Below are 22,588 nucleotides of genomic sequence, written 5' to 3'. Positions count from 1 at the left end.
TCATATAAATCGCTGTAACTTTTGATAGAAGACTCAGACAAACATGTTTATGGCTTTATCTTATAGAACTCAATATCCCCGTGCTGGGCAAACAGAACAGGTTTTGCAGCCGTTTGAGCTAAGATTTTAAAATTATTCACATAATGAAAACCTATACTTTGTCTCAGGCGAGTTTCCCATTCAAATGCATGTAACAGTGAGAAACACACTGTCTTGGCGAAATAAAGCGTTTTTGTACAACTTCATATAAATCGCTGTAACTTTTGATAGAAGACTCAGACAAACATGTTTATGGCTTTATCTTATAGAACTCAATATCCCCGTGCTGGGCAAACAGAACAGGTTTTGCAGCCGTTTGAGCTAAGATTTTAAAATTATTCACATAATGAAAACCTATACTTTGTTTCAGGCGAGTTTCCCATTCAAATGCATGTAACAGTGAGAAACGCATTGTCTTGGCGAAATAAAGCGTTTTTGTACAACTTCATATAAATCGCTGTAACTTTTGATAGAAGACTTAGACAAACATGTTTATGGCTTTATCTTATAGAACTCAATATCCCTGTGCTGGGCAAACAGGTTTTGCAGCCGTTTGAGCTAAGATTTTAAAATTATTCACATGATGAAAACCTATACTTTGTTTCAGGCGAGTTTCCCATTCAAATGCATGTAACAGTGAGAAACACACTGTCTTGGCAAAATAAAGCGTTTTTGTACAACTTCATATAAATCGCTGTAACTTTTGATAGAAGACTTAGACAAACATGTTTATGGCTTTATCTTATAGAACTCAATATCCCCGTGCTGGGCAAACAGAACAGGTTTTGCAGCCGTTTGAGCTAAGATTTTAAAATTATTCACATAATGAAAACCTATACTTTGTCTCAGGCGAGTTTCCCATTCAAATGCATGTAACAGTGAGAAACGCATTGTCTTGGCGAAATAAAGCGTTTTTGAACAACTTCATATAAATCGCTGTAACTTTTGATAGAAGACTTAGACAAACATGTTTATGGCTTTATCTTATAGAACTCAATATCCCTGTGCTGGGCAAACAGGTTTTGCAGCCGTTTGAGCTAAGATTTTAAAATTATTCACATAATGAAAACCTATACTTTGTTTCAGGCGAGTTTCCCATTCAAATGCATGTAACAGTTAGAAACGCATTGTCTTGGCGAAATAAAGCGTTTTTGAACAACTTCATATAAATCGCTGTAACTTTTGATAGAAGACTCAGACAAACATGTTTATGGCTTTATCTTATAGAACTCAATATCCCCGTGCTGGGCAAACAGGTTTTGCAGCCGTTTGAGCTAAGATTTTAAAATTATTCACACAATGAAAACCTATACTTTGTTTCAGGCGAGTTTCCCATTCAAATGCATGTAACAGTGAGAAACACACTGTCTTGGCGAAATAAAGCGTTTTTGTACAACTTCATATAAATCGCTGTAACTTTTGATAGAAGACTTAGACAAACATGTTTATGGCTTTATCTTATAGAACTCAATATCCCCGTGCTGGGCAAACAGGTTTTGCAGCCGTTTGAGCTAAGATTTTAAAATTATTCACATAATGAAAACCTATACTTTGTTTCAGGCGAGTTTCCCATTCAAATGCATGTAACAGTGAGAAACGCATTGTCTTGGCGAAATAAAGCGTTTTTGAACAACTTCATATAAATCGCTGTAACTTTTGATAGAAGACTTAGACAAACATGTTTATGGCTTTATCTTATAGAACTCAATATCCCCGTGCTGGGCAAACAGGTTTTGCAGCCGTTTGAGCTAAGATTTTAAAATTATTCACATAATGAAAACCTATACTTTGTTTCAGGCGAGTTTCCCATTCAAATGCATGTAACAGTGAGAAACGCATTGTCTTGGCGAAATAAAGCGTTTTTGAACAACTTCATATAAATCGCTGTAACTTTTGATAGAAGACTCAGACAAACATGTTTATGGCTTTATCTTATAGAACTCAATATCCCCGTGCTGGGCAAACAGGTTTTGCAGCCGTTTGAGCTAAGATTTTAAAATTATTCACACAATGAAAACCTATACTTTGTTTCAGGCGAGTTTCCCATTCAAATGCATGTAACAGTGAGAAACACACTGTCTTGGCGAAATAAAGCGTTTTTGTACAACTTCATATAAATCGCTGTAACTTTTGATAGAAGACTTAGACAAACATGTTTATGGCTTTATCTTATAGAACTCAATATCCCCGTGCTGGGCAAACAGGTTTTGCAGCCGTTTGAGCTAAGATTTTAAAATTATTCACATAATGAAAACCTATACTTTGTTTCAGGCGAGTTTCCCATTCAAATGCATGTAACAGTGAGAAACGCATTGTCTTGGCGAAATAAAGCGTTTTTGTACAACTTCATATAAATCGCTGTAACTTTTGATAGAAGACTCAGACAAACATGTTTATGGCTTTATCTTATAGAACTCAATATCCCCGTGCTGGGCAAACAGGTTTTGCAGCCGTTTGAGCTAAGATTTTAAAATTATTCACATAATGAAAACCTATACTTTGTTTCAGGCGAGTTTCCCATTCAAATGCATGTAACAGTGAGAAACGCATTGTCTTGGCGAAATAAAGCGTTTTTGTACAACTTCATATAAATCGCTGTAACTTTTGATAGAAGACTCAGACAAACATGTTTATGGCTTTATCTTATAGAACTCAATATCCCCGTGCTGGGCAAACAGGTTTTGCAGCCGTTTGAGCTAAGATTTTAAAATTATTCACATAATGAAAACCTATACTTTGTCTCAGGCGAGTTTCCCATTCAAATGCATGTAACAGTGAGAAACACACTGTCTTGGCGAAATAAAGCGTTTTTGTACAACTTCATATAAATCGCTGTAACTTTTGATAGAAGACTCAGACAAACATGTTTATGGCTTTATCTTATAGAACTCAATATCCCCGTGCTGGGCAAACAGGTTTTGCAGCCGTTTGAGCTAAGATTTTAAAATTATTCACATAATGAAAACCTATACTTTGTTTCAGGCGAGTTTCCCATTCAAATGCATGTAACAGTGAGAAACGCATTGTCTTGGCGAAATAAAGCGTTTTTGAACAACTTCATATAAATCGCTGTAACTTTTGATAGAAGACTCAGACAAACATGTTTATGGCTTTATCTTATAGAACTCAATATCCCCGTGCTGGGCAAACAGGTTTTGCAGCCGTTTGAGCTAAGATTTTAAAATTATTCACATGATGAAAACCTATACTTTGTCTCAGGCGAGTTTCCCATTCAAATGCATGTAACAGTGAGAAACGCATTGTCTTGGCGAAATAAAGCGTTTTTGTACAACTTCATATAAATCGCTGTAACTTTTGATAGAAGACTCAGACAAACATGTTTATGGCTTTATCTTATAGAACTCAATATCCCCGTGCTGGGCAAACAGAACAGGTTTTGCAGCCGTTTGAGCTAAGATTTTAAAATTATTCACATAATGAAAACCTATACTTTGTTTCAGGCGAGTTTCCCATTCAAATGCATGTAACAGTGAGAAACGCATTGTCTTGGCGAAATAAAGCGTTTTTGAACAACTTCATATAAATCGCTGTAACTTTTGATAGAAGACTTAGACAAACATGTTTATGGCTTTATCTTATAGAACTCAATATCCCCGTGCTGGGCAAACAGGTTTTGCAGCCGTTTGAGCTAAGATTTTAAAATTATTCACATAATGAAAACCTATACTTTGTTTCAGGCGAGTTTCCCATTCAAATGCATGTAACAGTGAGAAACACACTGTCTTGGCGAAATAAAGCGTTTTTGTACAACTTCATATAAATCGCTGTAACTTTTGATAGAAGACTTAGACAAACATGTTTATGGCTTTATCTTATAGAACTCAATATCCCCGTGCTGGGCAAACAGGTTTTGCAGCCGTTTGAGCTAAGATTTTAAAATTATTCACATAATGAAAACCTATACTTTGTCTCAGGCGAGTTTCCCATTCAAATGCATGTAACAGTGAGAAACGCATTGTCTTGGCGAAATAAAGCGTTTTTGAACAACTTCATATAAATCGCTGTAACTTTTGATAGAAGACTCAGACAAACATGTTTATGGCTTTATCTTATAGAACTCAATATCCCCGTGCTGGGCAAACAGGTTTTGCAGCCGTTTGAGCTAAGATTTTAAAATTATTCACATGATGAAAACCTATACTTTGTCTCAGGCGAGTTTCCCATTCAAATGCATGTAACAGTGAGAAACACACTGTCTTGGCGAAATAAAGCGTTTTTGTACAACTTCATATAAATCGCTGTAACTTTTGATAGAAGACTTAGACAAACATGTTTATGGCTTTATCTTATAGAACTCAATATCCCCGTGCTGGGCAAACAGGTTTTGCAGCCGTTTGAGCTAAGATTTTAAAATTATTCACATAATGAAAACCTATACTTTGTCTCAGGCGAGTTTCCCATTCAAATGCATGTAACAGTGAGAAACGCATTGTCTTGGCGAAATAAAGCGTTTTTGAACAACTTCATATAAATCGCTGTAACTTTTGATAGAAGACTCAGACAAACATGTTTATGGCTTTATCTTATAGAACTCAATATCCCCGTGCTGGGCAAACAGAACAGGTTTTGCAGCCGTTTGAGCTAAGATTTTAAAATTATTCACATAATGAAAACCTATACTTTGTTTCAGGCGAGTTTCCCATTCAAATGCATGTAACAGTGAGAAACACACTGTCTTGGCGAAATAAAGCGTTTTTGTACAACTTCATATAAATCGCTGTAACTTTTGATAGAAGACTTAGACAAACATGTTTATGGCTTTATCTTATAGAACTCAATATCCCCGTGCTGGGCAAACAGGTTTTGCAGCCGTTTGAGCTAAGATTTTAAAATTATTCACATAATGAAAACCTATACTTTGTTTCAGGCGAGTTTCCCATTCAAATGCATGTAACAGTGAGAAACGCATTGTCTTGGCGAAATAAAGCGTTTTTGAACAACTTCATATAAATCGCTGTAACTTTTGATAGAAGACTCAGACAAACATGTTTATGGCTTTATCTTATAGAACTCAATATCCCCGTGCTGGGCAAACAGGTTTTGCAGCCGTTTGAGCTAAGATTTTAAAATTATTCACATAATGAAAACCTATACTTTGTTTCAGGCGAGTTTCCCATTCAAATGCATGTAACAGTGAGAAACGCATTGTCTTGGCGAAATAAAGCGTTTTTGTACAACTTCATATAAATCGCTGTAACTTTTGATAGAAGACTTAGACAAACATGTTTATGGCTTTATCTTATAGAACTCAATATCCCCGTGCTGGGCAAACAGGTTTTGCAGCCGTTTGAGCTAAGATTTTAAAATTATTCACATAATGAAAACCTATACTTTGTTTCAGGCGAGTTTCCCATTCAAATGCATGTAACAGTGAGAAACGCATTGTCTTGGCGAAATAAAGCGTTTTTGTACAACTTCATATAAATCGCTGTAACTTTTGATAGAAGACTCAGACAAACATGTTTATGGCTTTATCTTATAGAACTCAATATCCCCGTGCTGGGCAAACAGGTTTTGCAGCCGTTTGAGCTAAGATTTTAAAATTATTCACATAATGAAAACCTATACTTTGTTTCAGGCGAGTTTCCCATTCAAATGCATGTAACAGTGAGAAACGCATTGTCTTGGCGAAATAAAGCGTTTTTGAACAACTTCATATAAATCGCTGTAACTTTTGATAGAAGACTTAGACAAACATGTTTATGGCTTTATCTTATAGAACTCAATATCCCCGTGCTGGGCAAACAGGTTTTGCAGCCGTTTGAGCTAAGATTTTAAAATTATTCACATAATGAAAACCTATACTTTGTTTCAGGCGAGTTTCCCATTCAAATGCATGTAACAGTGAGAAACGCATTGTCTTGGCGAAATAAAGCGTTTTTGTACAACTTCATATAAATCGCTGTAACTTTTGATAGAAGACTCAGACAAACATGTTTATGGCTTTATCTTATAGAACTCAATATCCCCGTGCTGGGCAAACAGAACAGGTTTTGCAGCCGTTTGAGCTAAGATTTTAAAATTATTCACATAATGAAAACCTATACTTTGTTTCAGGCGAGTTTCCCATTCAAATGCATGTAACAGTGAGAAACACACTGTCTTGGCGAAATAAAGCGTTTTTGTACAACTTCATATAAATCGCTGTAACTTTTGATAGAAGACTTAGACAAACATGTTTATGGCTTTATCTTATAGAACTCAATATCCCCGTGCCGGGCAAACAGGTTTTGCAGCCGTTTGAGCTAAGATTTTAAAATTATTCACATAATGAAAACCTATACTTTGTCTCAGGCGAGTTTCCCATTCAAATGCATGTAACAGTGAGAAACACACTGTCTTGGCGAAATAAAGCGTTTTTGTACAACTTCATATAAATCGCTGTAACTTTTGATAGAAGACTCAGACAAACATGTTTATGGCTTTATCTTATAGAACTCAATATCCCCGTGCTGGGCAAACAGAACAGGTTTTGCAGCCGTTTGAGCTAAGATTTTAAAATTATTCACATAATGAAAACCTATACTTTGTTTCAGGCGAGTTTCCCATTCAAATGCATGTAACAGTGAGAAACACACTGTCTTGGCGAAATAAAGCGTTTTTGTACAACTTCATATAAATCGCTGTAACTTTTGATAGAAGACTTAGACAAACATGTTTATGGCTTTATCTTATAGAACTCAATATCCCCGTGCTGGGCAAACAGGTTTTGCAGCCGTTTGAGCTAAGATTTTAAAATTATTCACATAATGAAAACCTATACTTTGTTTCAGGCGAGTTTCCCATTCAAATGCATGTAACAGTGAGAAACGCATTGTCTTGGCGAAATAAAGCGTTTTTGTACAACTTCATATAAATCGCTGTAACTTTTGATAGAAGACTCAGACAAACATGTTTATGGCTTTATCTTATAGAACTCAATATCCCCGTGCTGGGCAAACAGAACAGGTTTTGCAGCCGTTTGAGCTAAGATTTTAAAATTATTCACATAATGAAAACCTATACTTTGTTTCAGGCGAGTTTCCCATTCAAATGCATGTAACAGTGAGAAACGCATTGTCTTGGCGAAATAAAGCGTTTTTGAACAACTTCATATAAATCGCTGTAACTTTTGATAGAAGACTCAGACAAACATGTTTATGGCTTTATCTTATAGAACTCAATATCCCCGTGCTGGGCAAACAGAACAGGTTTTGCAGCCGTTTGAGCTAAGATTTTAAAATTATTCACATAATGAAAACCTATACTTTGTTTCAGGCGAGTTTCCCATTCAAATGCATGTAACAGTGAGAAACGCATTGTCTTGGCGAAATAAAGCGTTTTTGAACAACTTCATATAAATCGCTGTAACTTTTGATAGAAGACTTAGACAAACATGTTTATGGCTTTATCTTATAGAACTCAATATCCCCGTGCTGGGCAAACAGGTTTTGCAGCCGTTTGAGCTAAGATTTTAAAATTATTCACATAATGAAAACCTATACTTTGTTTCAGGCGAGTTTCCCATTCAAATGCATGTAACAGTGAGAAACGCATTGTCTTGGCGAAATAAAGCGTTTTTGAACAACTTCATATAAATCGCTGTAACTTTTGATAGAAGACTCAGACAAACATGTTTATGGCTTTATCTTATAGAACTCAATATCCCCGTGCTGGGCAAACAGGTTTTGCAGCCGTTTGAGCTAAGATTTTAAAATTATTCACATAATGAAAACCTATACTTTGTTTCAGGCGAGTTTCCCATTCAAATGCATGTAACAGTGAGAAACGCATTGTCTTGGCGAAATAAAGCGTTTTTGTACAACTTCATATAAATCGCTGTAACTTTTGATAGAAGACTCAGACAAACATGTTTATGGCTTTATCTTATAGAACTCAATATCCCCGTGCTGGGCAAACAGAACAGGTTTTGCAGCCGTTTGAGCTAAGATTTTAAAATTATTCACATAATGAAAACCTATACTTTGTCTCAGGCGAGTTTCCCATTCAAATGCATGTAACAGTGAGAAACGCATTGTCTTGGCGAAATAAAGCGTTTTTGAACAACTTCATATAAATCGCTGTAACTTTTGATAGAAGACTTAGACAAACATGTTTATGGCTTTATCTTATAGAACTCAATATCCCCGTGCTGGGCAAACAGGTTTTGCAGCCGTTTGAGCTAAGATTTTAAAATTATTCACATAATGAAAACCTATACTTTGTTTCAGGCGAGTTTCCCATTCAAATGCATGTAACAGTGAGAAACACACTGTCTTGGCGAAATAAAGCGTTTTTGTACAACTTCATATAAATCGCTGTAACTTTTGATAGAAGACTTAGACAAACATGTTTATGGCTTTATCTTATAGAACTCAATATCCCCGTGCTGGGCAAACAGGTTTTGCAGCCGTTTGAGCTAAGATTTTAAAATTATTCACATAATGAAAACCTATACTTTGTTTCAGGCGAGTTTCCCATTCAAATGCATGTAACAGTGAGAAACGCATTGTCTTGGCGAAATAAAGCGTTTTTGTACAACTTCATATAAATCGCTGTAACTTTTGATAGAAGACTCAGACAAACATGTTTATGGCTTTATCTTATAGAACTCAATATCCCCGTGCTGGGCAAACAGAACAGGTTTTGCAGCCGTTTGAGCTAAGATTTTAAAATTATTCACATAATGAAAACCTATACTTTGTTTCAGGCGAGTTTCCCATTCAAATGCATGTAACAGTGAGAAACGCATTGTCTTGGCGAAATAAAGCGTTTTTGAACAACTTCATATAAATCGCTGTAACTTTTGATAGAAGACTTAGACAAACATGTTTATGGCTTTATCTTATAGAACTCAATATCCCCGTGCTGGGCAAACAGGTTTTGCAGCCGTTTGAGCTAAGATTTTAAAATTATTCACATAATGAAAACCTATACTTTGTTTCAGGCGAGTTTCCCATTCAAATGCATGTAACAGTGAGAAACGCATTGTCTTGGCGAAATAAAGCGTTTTTGTACAACTTCATATAAATCGCTGTAACTTTTGATAGAAGACTCAGACAAACATGTTTATGGCTTTATCTTATAGAACTCAATATCCCCGTGCTGGGCAAACAGAACAGGTTTTGCAGCCGTTTGAGCTAAGATTTTAAAATTATTCACATAATGAAAACCTATACTTTGTTTCAGGCGAGTTTCCCATTCAAATGCATGTAACAGTGAGAAACACACTGTCTTGGCGAAATAAAGCGTTTTTGTACAACTTCATATAAATCGCTGTAACTTTTGATAGAAGACTTAGACAAACATGTTTATGGCTTTATCTTATAGAACTCAATATCCCCGTGCTGGGCAAACAGGTTTTGCAGCCGTTTGAGCTAAGATTTTAAAATTATTCACATAATGAAAACCTATACTTTGTTTCAGGCGAGTTTCCCATTCAAATGCATGTAACAGTGAGAAACGCATTGTCTTGGCGAAATAAAGCGTTTTTGTACAACTTCATATAAATCGCTGTAACTTTTGATAGAAGACTTAGACAAACATGTTTATGGCTTTATCTTATAGAACTCAATATCCCCGTGCTGGGCAAACAGGTTTTGCAGCCGTTTGAGCTAAGATTTTAAAATTATTCACATAATGAAAACCTATACTTTGTTTCAGGCGAGTTTCCCATTCAAATGCATGTAACAGTGAGAAACGCATTGTCTTGGCGAAATAAAGCGTTTTTGTACAACTTCATATAAATCGCTGTAACTTTTGATAGAAGACTCAGACAAACATGTTTATGGCTTTATCTTATAGAACTCAATATCCCCGTGCTGGGCAAACAGAACAGGTTTTGCAGCCGTTTGAGCTAAGATTTTAAAATTATTCACATAATGAAAACCTATACTTTGTTTCAGGCGAGTTTCCCATTCAAATGCATGTAACAGTGAGAAACGCATTGTCTTGGCGAAATAAAGCGTTTTTGAACAACTTCATATAAATCGCTGTAACTTTTGATAGAAGACTCAGACAAACATGTTTATGGCTTTATCTTATAGAACTCAATATCCCCGTGCTGGGCAAACAGGTTTTGCAGCCGTTTGAGCTAAGATTTTAAAATTATTCACATAATGAAAACCTATACTTTGTTTCAGGCGAGTTTCCCATTCAAATGCATGTAACAGTGAGAAACGCATTGTCTTGGCGAAATAAAGCGTTTTTGTACAACTTCATATAAATCGCTGTAACTTTTGATAGAAGACTCAGACAAACATGTTTATGGCTTTATCTTATAGAACTCAATATCCCCGTGCTGGGCAAACAGGTTTTGCAGCCGTTTGAGCTAAGATTTTAAAATTATTCACATAATGAAAACCTATACTTTGTTTCAGGCGAGTTTCCCATTCAAATGCATGTAACAGTAAGAAACGCATTGTCTTGGCGAAATAAAGCGTTTTTGTACAACTTCATATAAATCGCTGTAACTTTTGATAGAAGACTCAGACAAACATGTTTATGGCTTTATCTTATAGAACTCAATATCCCCGTGCTGGGCAAACAGGTTTTGCAGCCGTTTGAGCTAAGATTTTAAAATTATTCACATGATGAAAACCTATACTTTGTCTCAGGCGAGTTTCCCATTCAAATGCATGTAACAGTGAGAAACGCATTGTCTTGGCGAAATAAAGCGTTTTTGTACAACTTCATATAAATCGCTGTAACTTTTGATAGAAGACTCAGACAAACATGTTTATGGCTTTATCTTATAGAACTCAATATCCCCGTGCTGGGCAAACAGAACAGGTTTTGCAGCCGTTTGAGCTAAGATTTTAAAATTATTCACATAATGAAAACCTATACTTTGTTTCAGGCGAGTTTCCCATTCAAATGCATGTAACAGTGAGAAACGCATTGTCTTGGCGAAATAAAGCGTTTTTGAACAACTTCATATAAATCGCTGTAACTTTTGATAGAAGACTCAGACAAACATGTTTATGGCTTTATCTTATAGAACTCAATATCCCCGTGCTGGGCAAACAGGTTTTGCAGCCGTTTGAGCTAAGATTTTAAAATTATTCACACAATGAAAACCTATACTTTGTTTCAGGCGAGTTTCCCATTCAAATGCATGTAACAGTGAGAAACACACTGTCTTGGCGAAATAAAGCGTTTTTGTACAACTTCATATAAATCGCTGTAACTTTTGATAGAAGACTTAGACAAACATGTTTATGGCTTTATCTTATAGAACTCAATATCCCCGTGCTGGGCAAACAGGTTTTGCAGCCGTTTGAGCTAAGATTTTAAAATTATTCACATAATGAAAACCTATACTTTGTTTCAGGCGAGTTTCCCATTCAAATGCATGTAACAGTGAGAAACGCATTGTCTTGGCGAAATAAAGCGTTTTTGAACAACTTCATATAAATCGCTGTAACTTTTGATAGAAGACTCAGACAAACATGTTTATGGCTTTATCTTATAGAACTCAATATCCCCGTGCTGGGCAAACAGGTTTTGCAGCCGTTTGAGCTAAGATTTTAAAATTATTCACACAATGAAAACCTATACTTTGTTTCAGGCGAGTTTCCCATTCAAATGCATGTAACAGTGAGAAACACACTGTCTTGGCGAAATAAAGCGTTTTTGTACAACTTCATATAAATCGCTGTAACTTTTGATAGAAGACTTAGACAAACATGTTTATGGCTTTATCTTATAGAACTCAATATCCCCGTGCTGGGCAAACAGGTTTTGCAGCCGTTTGAGCTAAGATTTTAAAATTATTCACATAATGAAAACCTATACTTTGTTTCAGGCGAGTTTCCCATTCAAATGCATGTAACAGTGAGAAACGCATTGTCTTGGCGAAATAAAGCGTTTTTGAACAACTTCATATAAATCGCTGTAACTTTTGATAGAAGACTCAGACAAACATGTTTATGGCTTTATCTTATAGAACTCAATATCCCCGTGCTGGGCAAACAGGTTTTGCAGCCGTTTGAGCTAAGATTTTAAAATTATTCACATGATGAAAACCTATACTTTGTCTCAGGCGAGTTTCCCATTCAAATGCATGTAACAGTGAGAAACGCATTGTCTTGGCGAAATAAAGCGTTTTTGTACAACTTCATATAAATCGCTGTAACTTTTGATAGAAGACTCAGACAAACATGTTTATGGCTTTATCTTATAGAACTCAATATCCCCGTGCTGGGCAAACAGAACAGGTTTTGCAGCCGTTTGAGCTAAGATTTTAAAATTATTCACATAATGAAAACCTATACTTTGTTTCAGGCGAGTTTCCCATTCAAATGCATGTAACAGTGAGAAACGCATTGTCTTGGCGAAATAAAGCGTTTTTGAACAACTTCATATAAATCGCTGTAACTTTTGATAGAAGACTCAGACAAACATGTTTATGGCTTTATCTTATAGAACTCAATATCCCCGTGCTGGGCAAACAGAACAGGTTTTGCAGCCGTTTGAGCTAAGATTTTAAAATTATTCACATAATGAAAACCTATACTTTGTTTCAGGCGAGTTTCCCATTCAAATGCATGTAACAGTGAGAAACGCATTGTCTTGGCGAAATAAAGCGTTTTTGAACAACTTCATATAAATCGCTGTAACTTTTGATAGAAGACTTAGACAAACATGTTTATGGCTTTATCTTATAGAACTCAATATCCCCGTGCTGGGCAAACAGGTTTTGCAGCCGTTTGAGCTAAGATTTTAAAATTATTCACATAATGAAAACCTATACTTTGTTTCAGGCGAGTTTCCCATTCAAATGCATGTAACAGTGAGAAACGCATTGTCTTAGCGAAATAAAGCGTTTTTGAACAACTTCATATAAATCGCTGTAACTTTTGATAGAAGACTCAGACAAACATGTTTATGGCTTTATCTTATAGAACTCAATATCCCCGTGCTGGGCAAACAGGTTTTGCAGCCGTTTGAGCTAAGATTTTAAAATTATTCACACAATGAAAACCTATACTTTGTTTCAGGCGAGTTTCCCATTCAAATGCATGTAACAGTGAGAAACACACTGTCTTGGCGAAATAAAGCGTTTTTGTACAACTTCATATAAATCGCTGTAACTTTTGATAGAAGACTTAGACAAACATGTTTATGGCTTTATCTTATAGAACTCAATATCCCCGTGCTGGGCAAACAGGTTTTGCAGCCGTTTGAGCTAAGATTTTAAAATTATTCACATAATGAAAACCTATACTTTGTTTCAGGCGAGTTTCCCATTCAAATGCATGTAACAGTGAGAAACGCATTGTCTTGGCGAAATAAAGCGTTTTTGAACAACTTCATATAAATCGCTGTAACTTTTGATAGAAGACTCAGACAAACATGTTTATGGCTTTATCTTATAGAACTCAATATCCCCGTGCTGGGCAAACAGGTTTTGCAGCCGTTTGAGCTAAGATTTTAAAATTATTCACACAATGAAAACCTATACTTTGTTTCAGGCGAGTTTCCCATTCAAATGCATGTAACAGTGAGAAACACACTGTCTTGGCGAAATAAAGCGTTTTTGTACAACTTCATATAAATCGCTGTAACTTTTGATAGAAGACTTAGACAAACATGTTTATGGCTTTATCTTATAGAACTCAATATCCCCGTGCTGGGCAAACAGGTTTTGCAGCCGTTTGAGCTAAGATTTTAAAATTATTCACATAATGAAAACCTATACTTTGTTTCAGGCGAGTTTCCCATTCAAATGCATGTAACAGTGAGAAACGCATTGTCTTGGCGAAATAAAGCGTTTTTGTACAACTTCATATAAATCGCTGTAACTTTTGATAGAAGACTCAGACAAACATGTTTATGGCTTTATCTTATAGAACTCAATATCCCCGTGCTGGGCAAACAGAACAGGTTTTGCAGCCGTTTGAGCTAAGATTTTAAAATTATTCACATAATGAAAACCTATACTTTGTCTCAGGCGAGTTTCCCATTCAAATGCATGTAACAGTGAGAAACACACTGTCTTGGCGAAATAAAGCGTTTTTGTACAACTTCATATAAATCGCTGTAACTTTTGATAGAAGACTCAGACAAACATGTTTATGGCTTTATCTTATAGAACTCAATATCCCCGTGCTGGGCAAACAGAACAGGTTTTGCAGCCGTTTGAGCTAAGATTTTAAAATTATTCACATAATGAAAACCTATACTTTGTTTCAGGCGAGTTTCCCATTCAAATGCATGTAACAGTGAGAAACGCATTGTCTTGGCGAAATAAAGCGTTTTTGAACAACTTCATATAAATCGCTGTAACTTTTGATAGAAGACTCAGACAAACATGTTTATGGCTTTATCTTATAGAACTCAATATCCCCGTGCTGGGCAAACAGAACAGGTTTTGCAGCCGTTTGAGCTAAGATTTTAAAATTATTCACATAATGAAAACCTATACTTTGTTTCAGGCGAGTTTCCCATTCAAATGCATGTAACAGTGAGAAACACACTGTCTTGGCGAAATAAAGCGTTTTTGTACAACTTCATATAAATCGCTGTAACTTTTGATAGAAGACTTAGACAAACATGTTTATGGCTTTATCTTATAGAACTCAATATCCCCGTGCTGGGCAAACAGGTTTTGCAGCCGTTTGAGCTAAGATTTTAAAATTATTCACATAATGAAAACCTATACTTTGTTTCAGGCGAGTTTCCCATTCAAATGCATGTAACAGTGAGAAACGCATTGTCTTGGCGAAATAAAGCGTTTTTGTACAACTTCATATAAATCGCTGTAACTTTTGATAGAAGACTCAGACAAACATGTTTATGGCTTTATCTTATAGAACTCAATATCCCCGTGCTGGGCAAACAGGTTTTGCAGCCGTTTGAGCTAAGATTTTAAAATTATTCACATAATGAAAACCTATACTTTGTTTCAGGCGAGTTTCCCATTCAAATGCATGTAACAGTGAGAAACGCATTGTCTTGGCGAAATAAAGCGTTTTTGAACAACTTCATATAAATCGCTGTAACTTTTGATAGAAGACTCAGACAAACATGTTTATGGCTTTATCTTATAGAACTCAATATCCCCGTGCTGGGCAAACAGAACAGGTTTTGCAGCCGTTTGAGCTAAGATTTTAAAATTATTCACATAATGAAAACCTATACTTTGTCTCAGGCGAGTTTCCCATTCAAATGCATGTAACAGTGAGAAACACATTGTCTTGGCGAAATAAAGCGTTTTTGAACAACTTCATATAAATCGCTGTAACTTTTGATAGAAGACTTAGACAAACATGTTTATGGCTTTATCTTATAGAACTCAATATCCCCGTGCTGGGCAAACAGAACAGGTTTTGCAGCCATTTGAGCTAAGATTTTAAAATTATTCACATAATGAAAACCTATACTTTGTTTCAGGCGAGTTTCCCATTCAAATGTATGTAACAGTGAGAAACGCATTGTCTTGGCGAAATAAAGCGTTTTTGAACAACTTCATATAAATCGCTTTAACTTTTGATAGAAGACTTAGACAAACATGTTTATGGCTTTATCTTATAGAACTCAATATCCCCGTGCTGGGCAAACAGAACAGGTTTTGCAGCCGTTTGAGCTAAGATTTTAAAATTATTCACATAATGAAAACCTATACTTTGTTTCAGGCGAGTTTCCCATTCAAATGCATGTAACAGTGAGAAACGCATTGTCTTGGCGAAATAAAGCGTTTTTGAACAACTTCATATAAATCGCTGTAACTTTTGATAGAAGACTCAGACAAACATGTTTATGGCTTTATCTTATAGAACTCAATATCCCCGTGCTGGGCAAACAGAACAGGTTTTGCAGCCGTTTGAGCTAAGATTTTAAAATTATTCACATAATGAAAACCTATACTTTGTTTCAGGCGAGTTTCCCATTCAAATGCATGTAACAGTGAGAAACGCATTGTCTTGGCGAAATAAAGCGTTTTTGAACAACTTCATATAAATCGCTGTAACTTTTGATAGAAGACTCAGACAAACATGTTTATGGCTTTATCTTATAGAACTCAATATCCCCGTGCTGGGCAAACAGAACAGGTTTTGCAGCCGTTTGAGCTAAGATTTTAAAATTATTCACATAATGAAAACCTATACTTTGTTTCAGGCGAGTTTCCCATTCAAATGCATGTAACAGTGAGAAACGCATTGTCTTGGCGAAATAAAGCGTTTTTGTACAACTTCATATAAATCGCTGTAACTTTTGATAGAAGACTCAGACAAACATGTTTATGGCTTTATCTTATAGAACTCAATATCCCCGTGCTGGGCAAACAGGTTTTGCAGCCGTTTGAGCTAAGATTTTAAAATTATTCACATAATGAAAACCTATACTTTGTTTCAGGCGAGTTTCCCATTCAAATGCATGTAACAGTGAGAAACACACTGTCTTGGCGAAATAAAGCGTTTTTGTACAACTTCATATAAATCGCTGTAACTTTTGATAGAAGACTCAGACAAACATGTTTATGGCTTTATCTTATAGAACTCAATATCCCCGTGCTGGGCAAACAGAACAGGTTTTGCAGCCGTTTGAGCTAAGATTTTAAAATTATTCACATAATGAAAACCTATACTTTGTTTCAGGCGAGTTTCCCATTCAAATGCATGTAACAGTGAGAAACGCATTGTCTTGGCGAAATAAAGCGTTTTTGAACAACTTCATATAAATCGCTGTAACTTTTGATAGAAGACTTAGACAAACATGTTTATGGCTTTATCTTATAGAACTCAATATCCCCGTGCTGGGCAAACAGAACAGGTTTTGCAGCCGTTTGAGCTAAGATTTTAAAATTATTCACATAATGAAAACCTATACTTTGTCTCAGGCGAGTTTCCCATTCAAATGCATGTAACAGTGAGAAACACATTGTCTTGGCGAAATAAAGCGTTTTTGAACAACTTCATATAAATCGCTGTAACTTTTGATAGAAGACTTAGACAAACATGTTTATGGCTTTATCTTATAGAACTCAATATCCCCGTGCTGGGCAAACAGAACAGGTTTTGCAGCCATTTGAGCTAAGATTTTAAAATTATTCACATAATGAAAACCTATACTTTGTTTCAGGCGAGTTTCCCATTCAAATGTATGTAACAGTGAGAAACGCATTGTCTTGGCGAAATAAAGCGTTTTTGAACAACTTCATATAAATCGCTTTAACTTTTGATAGAAGACTTAGACAAACATGTTTATGGCTTTATCTTATAGAACTCAATATCCCCGTGCTGGGCAAACAGAACAGGTTTTGCAGCCGTTTGAGCTAAGATTTTAAAATTATTCACATAATGAAAACCTATACTTTGTTTCAGGCGAGTTTCCCATTCAAATGCATGTAACAGTGAGAAACGCATTGTCTTGGCGAAATAAAGCGTTTTTGAACAACTTCATATAAATCGCTGTAACTTTTGATAGAAGACTCAGACAAACATGTTTATGGCTTTATCTTATAGAACTCAATATCCCCGTGCTGGGCAAACAGAACAGGTTTTGCAGCCGTTTGAGCTAAGATTTTAAAATTATTCACATAATGAAAACCTATACTTTGTTTCAGGCGAGTTTCCCATTCAAATGCATGTAACAGTGAGAAACGCATTGTCTTGGCGAAATAAAGCGTTTTTGAACAACTTCATATAAATCGCTGTAACTTTTGATAGAAGACTCAGACAAACATGTTTATGGCTTTATCTTATAGAACTCAATATCCCCGTGCTGGGCAAACAGAACAGGTTTTGCAGCCGTTTGAGCTAAGATTTTAAAATTATTCACATAATGAAAACCTATACTTTGTTTCAGGCGAGTTTCCCATTCAAATGCATGTAACAGTGAGAAACGCATTGTCTTGGCGAAATAAAGCGTTTTTGTACAACTTCATATAAATCGCTGTAACTTTTGATAGAAGACTCAGACAAACATGTTTATGGCTTTATCTTATAGAACTCAATATCCCCGTGCTGGGCAAACAGGTTTTGCAGCCGTTTGAGCTAAGATTTTAAAATTATTCACATAATGAAAACCTATACTTTGTTTCAGGCGAGTTTCCCATTCAAATGCATGTAACAGTGAGAAACACACTGTCTTGGCGAAATAAAGCGTTTTTGTACAACTTCATATAAATCGCTGTAACTTTTGATAGAAGACTCAGACAAACATGTTTATGGCTTTATCTTATAGAACTCAATATCCCCGTGCTGGGCAAACAGAACAGGTTTTGCAGCCGTTTGAGCTAAGATTTTAAAATTATTCACATAATGAAAACCTATACTTTGTTTCAGGCGAGTTTCCCATTCAAATGCATGTAACAGTGAGAAACGCATTGTCTTGGCGAAATAAAGCGTTTTTGAACAACTTCATATAAATCGCTGTAACTTTTGATAGAAGACTTAGACAAACATGTTTATGGCTTTATCTTATAGAACTCAATATCCCCGTGCTGGGCAAACAGAACAGGTTTTGCAGCCGTTTGAGCTAAGATTTTAAAATTATTCACATAATGAAAACCTATACTTTGTTTCAGGCGAGTTTCCCATTCAAATGCATGTAACAGTGAGAAACGCATTGTCTTGGCGAAATAAAGCGTTTTTGAACAACTTCATATAAATCGCTGTAACTTTTGATAGAAGACTCAGACAAACATGTTTATGGCTTTATCTTATAGAACTCAATATCCCCGTGCTGGGCAAACAGGTTTTGCAGCCGTTTGAGCTAAGATTTTAAAATTATTCACATAATGAAAACCTATACTTTGTTTCAGGCGAGTTTCCCATTCAAATGCATGTAACAGTGAGAAACACACTGTCTTGGCGAAATAAAGCGTTTTTGTACAACTTCATATAAATCGCTGTAACTTTTGATAGAAGACTTAGACAAACATGTTTATGGCTTTATCTTATAGAACTCAATATCCCTGTGCTGGGCAAACAGAACAGGTTTTGCAGCCGTTTGAGCTAAGATTTTAAAATTATTCACATAATGAAAACCTATACTTTGTCTCAGGCGAGTTTCCCATTCAAATGCATGTAACAGTGAGAAACACACTGTCTTGGCGAAATAAAGCGTTTTTGAACAACTTCATATAAATCGCTGTAACTTTTGATAGAAGACTCAGACAAACATGTTTATGGCTTTATCTTATAGAACTCAATATCCCCGTGCTGGGCAAACAGAACAGGTTTTGCAGCCGTTTGAGCTAAGATTTTAAAATTATTCACATAATGAAAACCTATACTTTGTCTCAGGCGAGTTTCCCATTCAAATGCATGTAACAGTGAGAAACACACTGTCTTGGCGAAATAAAGCGTTTTTGTACAACTTCATATAAATCGCTGTAACTTTTGATAGAAGACTCAGACAAACATGTTTATGGCTTTATCTTATAGAACTCAATATCCCCGTGCTGGGCAAACAGGTTTTGCAGCCGTTTGAGCTAAGATTTTAAAATTATTCACATAATGAAAACCTATACTTTGTTTCAGGCGAGTTTCCCATTCAAATGCATGTAACAGTGAGAAACACACTGTCTTGGCGAAATAAAGCGTTTTTGTACAACTTCATATAAATCGCTGTAACTTTTGATAGAAGACTCAGACAAACATGTTTATGGCTTTATCTTATAGAACTCAATATCCCTGTGCTGGGCAAACAGAACAGGTTTTGCAGCCGTTTGAGCTAAGATTTTAAAATTATTCACATAATGAAAACCTATACTTTGTTTCAGGCGAGTTTCCCATTCAAATGCATGTAACAGTGAGAAACGCATTGTCTTGGCGAAATAAAGCGTTTTTGAACAACTTCATATAAATCGCTGTAACTTTTGATAGAAGACTCAGACAAACATGTTTATGGCTTTATCTTATAGAACTCAATATCCCCGTGCTGGGCAAACAGAACAGGTTTTGCAGCCGTTTGAGGTAAGATTTTCAAGTTATTCACATAATGAAAACCTATACTTTGTTTCGGGCGAGTTCCCCGTTCAAATGCATGTACTAGTCAGAAACGCACTGTCTTGACGAAATAAAGTGTGTCTGAGTCGTCTATCAAAAGTTACAGCTAACTTCATGAAGCTGTACAAAAACACTTTATTTCGCCGAGACAGTGTGTGTGTGTGTGTGGGGGGGGGGGGGGGGGGGGAGGTGGAAAGTGTGCTGGGTCCAGTTATCTTACTGCTGTTATGATCCCAGCAGTCTTCAGTGCGCCAGCGTATGGACAGTATAGTGACACAGCATTAGTTGATGTTCATAGGAAACTGCTGTCATCACCACCATAGCTTTCGGTTCCTGTGCTTTCACAGAATCATGATGTCATCCTTAGACTCCCTCTGCGCTGTCGATGGAGCTTGGCACGCTCCCCTCATCCTTCAGGTGCCCATCTGTTGTCCACAGTCTCCTCTGTTGGCCTCTGGAAAGCCCCCTTTGGCACAGCTCTCATTCCAACTCATTTCATGGTCCTTGCTGTGGCTCCAAAGTCTGACCTTTGACCTCAACCACTGCCTGGGCTGTCAGCTGTGCCTGGAATGGTTCTCGCTTCTTCACTGGGCCTCTGAATATTCCTCAGGAGATTACTGCTGCACCTGTATTTCCTTGCTAGGAGGAAAAACTTCTATTTGGAGGGCATGTCAACAATCATCAAACCACATTCTTTAGTTCAGTGAATTTCACTTATAGGCCATCAAAGCCTCATCTGAACATGGATGCACCACTTGCATAGGTTTAATACCCGTTGAATGAACTGTTAATCACACAAATCGCTGCAAAAATCATATAAAACAAAATTTAATGTTAATTCCAAAATTTAATGTTAATTCATTGTTTCATATTAATCCTGGATCCCTCATCTTGACACATGGACACTCCCATGAGTCAACTCATCAAAATCAGATTCCTGTCTTTAAAGAAAAAGATTAGCTAGATCATATCCCAGGTAACATCAGGGCATCTCCTCCCCTGGAGCAGCACAACCCTGGACCTATAATCCTGCAATAAAAATGTTAGTGTGTTTTGCATATTAAATTTGCTTAAAAACTGGCTCTGCCAGGAGCCTGCATACACACCATGATGGCCTGGAAAACAAAATCTGGAAATGAAATCAAACTTCACACTTATAAACAATTATATCATAAGAGTAATAAGCATTCAGCACTAGCAAGACAAGTGTCATGTGCAGGTTTTCTCAAATCAGTAAACTACAATTATTACCATAATTTGCCTCAGACATGGATCATCCCATGTACTCAGTCAACATTAATGTAATCAGTGACTTCTCTTAAGCAAAGTCACTATGAGCTCAATAGCCCATCTTCAACTATTCCATAAACACTGCATCCCTTATTTGTTTTTCTCATGTCACTTGTCCGCTTCTGCTGAATCTTCTACATGCATTCCATGTTTCCCTTTTTCCCTTCATCATAAAACATGTGACATGTTGTCATGCACTTCACAAAAGACGTTTGTTCTGATGTATTCAGAGTTATGTATCTAGGTACAGGATTCACTCGCACATCAAAACAGGAAACTCAGTGTTTTAGAGTCTCCACTCAACACACAACAAACATCCCATTCACTCGTGCTAGAATTCAGTCACCTTTCATTAATCTAAGAACGATCAACTAATTTGCATATCAGCTATTAACCCATTAAGATGACAGGACAACAGAAATGCATGTTCAAATAGAATTTCCCTCATACAGTAAATCACTTGTGCTGCATCAATCAAGCAGCAAGCATCTCCCAATTTACTATATTAACAACTAAATTTATTGTCTGATCACTGGTTGGTCAAACCAGAATCTTTTTTCCCACAAAGTTAAACTGTTGTCCTGAAACCTAGAGAGTCAATTTTTTGCATTGGATAAATTCAGTATTTGATAACAAGTGTCTGCTAAATTTACACTATTTTAACACTGATGAAAAATAACAAGCTAATTTTCATTGCATGTGTGTTTGTGTTATTAGGCAGGTTTAATGCATGTCTGTGGAGCTGCATATCCAGCAGAGCATGTTCTTAAAGCTGCCTTTCCTACACACTTCTCTGCTATTATTTGATCATTTTGTAACTGATGTGCTATGAGTCCACTGGTCTTTGCATCGCACTAAGTGACTTGGACAAGATGATAAACAGACTCACATGCTTAAGATGTTGTCTAATCTTCATGAGCTCTCTTGTGTTTGGAAGTGTTAGTAGGGTTAATGCATGTTCTGCGTGTGTGTGTGTGATTTTGTATGTTTCTTTTTCGCAGTGTGTCAGACTCCTTCTCAATTTTCCAACTTAAGCAGTCAGTTTTGTTTTTCCCAGGTTTGCTAACCCAAAAATTTTGATTTCCCACATTTAACACCAGCACTCCTCTGTGTTCTACTTACTCACTCTGTTGTCCTCTCCCACTTCAACAGTCCAACAGCAGGCAGTTCTCCTTCAGCTTTGTCCTGTGTTCCACTGTCTCTTCTTGCCATTTTCTCCAATGGTGGCAAATGTCAAACTCCAACAGTCTCCTCAGTTCTCCTCAAAAGTTTTCTTCACATGCATAGTGAAGTTGCAGCTT

This window comes from Aulonocara stuartgranti, assembly GCF_965226115.1.
Source record: "Aulonocara stuartgranti genome assembly, chromosome: 9".
Taxonomy (NCBI): domain Eukaryota; kingdom Metazoa; phylum Chordata; class Actinopteri; order Cichliformes; family Cichlidae; genus Aulonocara; species Aulonocara stuartgranti.
The sequence above is the reverse complement of the archived record's forward strand: the minus strand, read 5'-3'. Positions refer to the sequence as shown.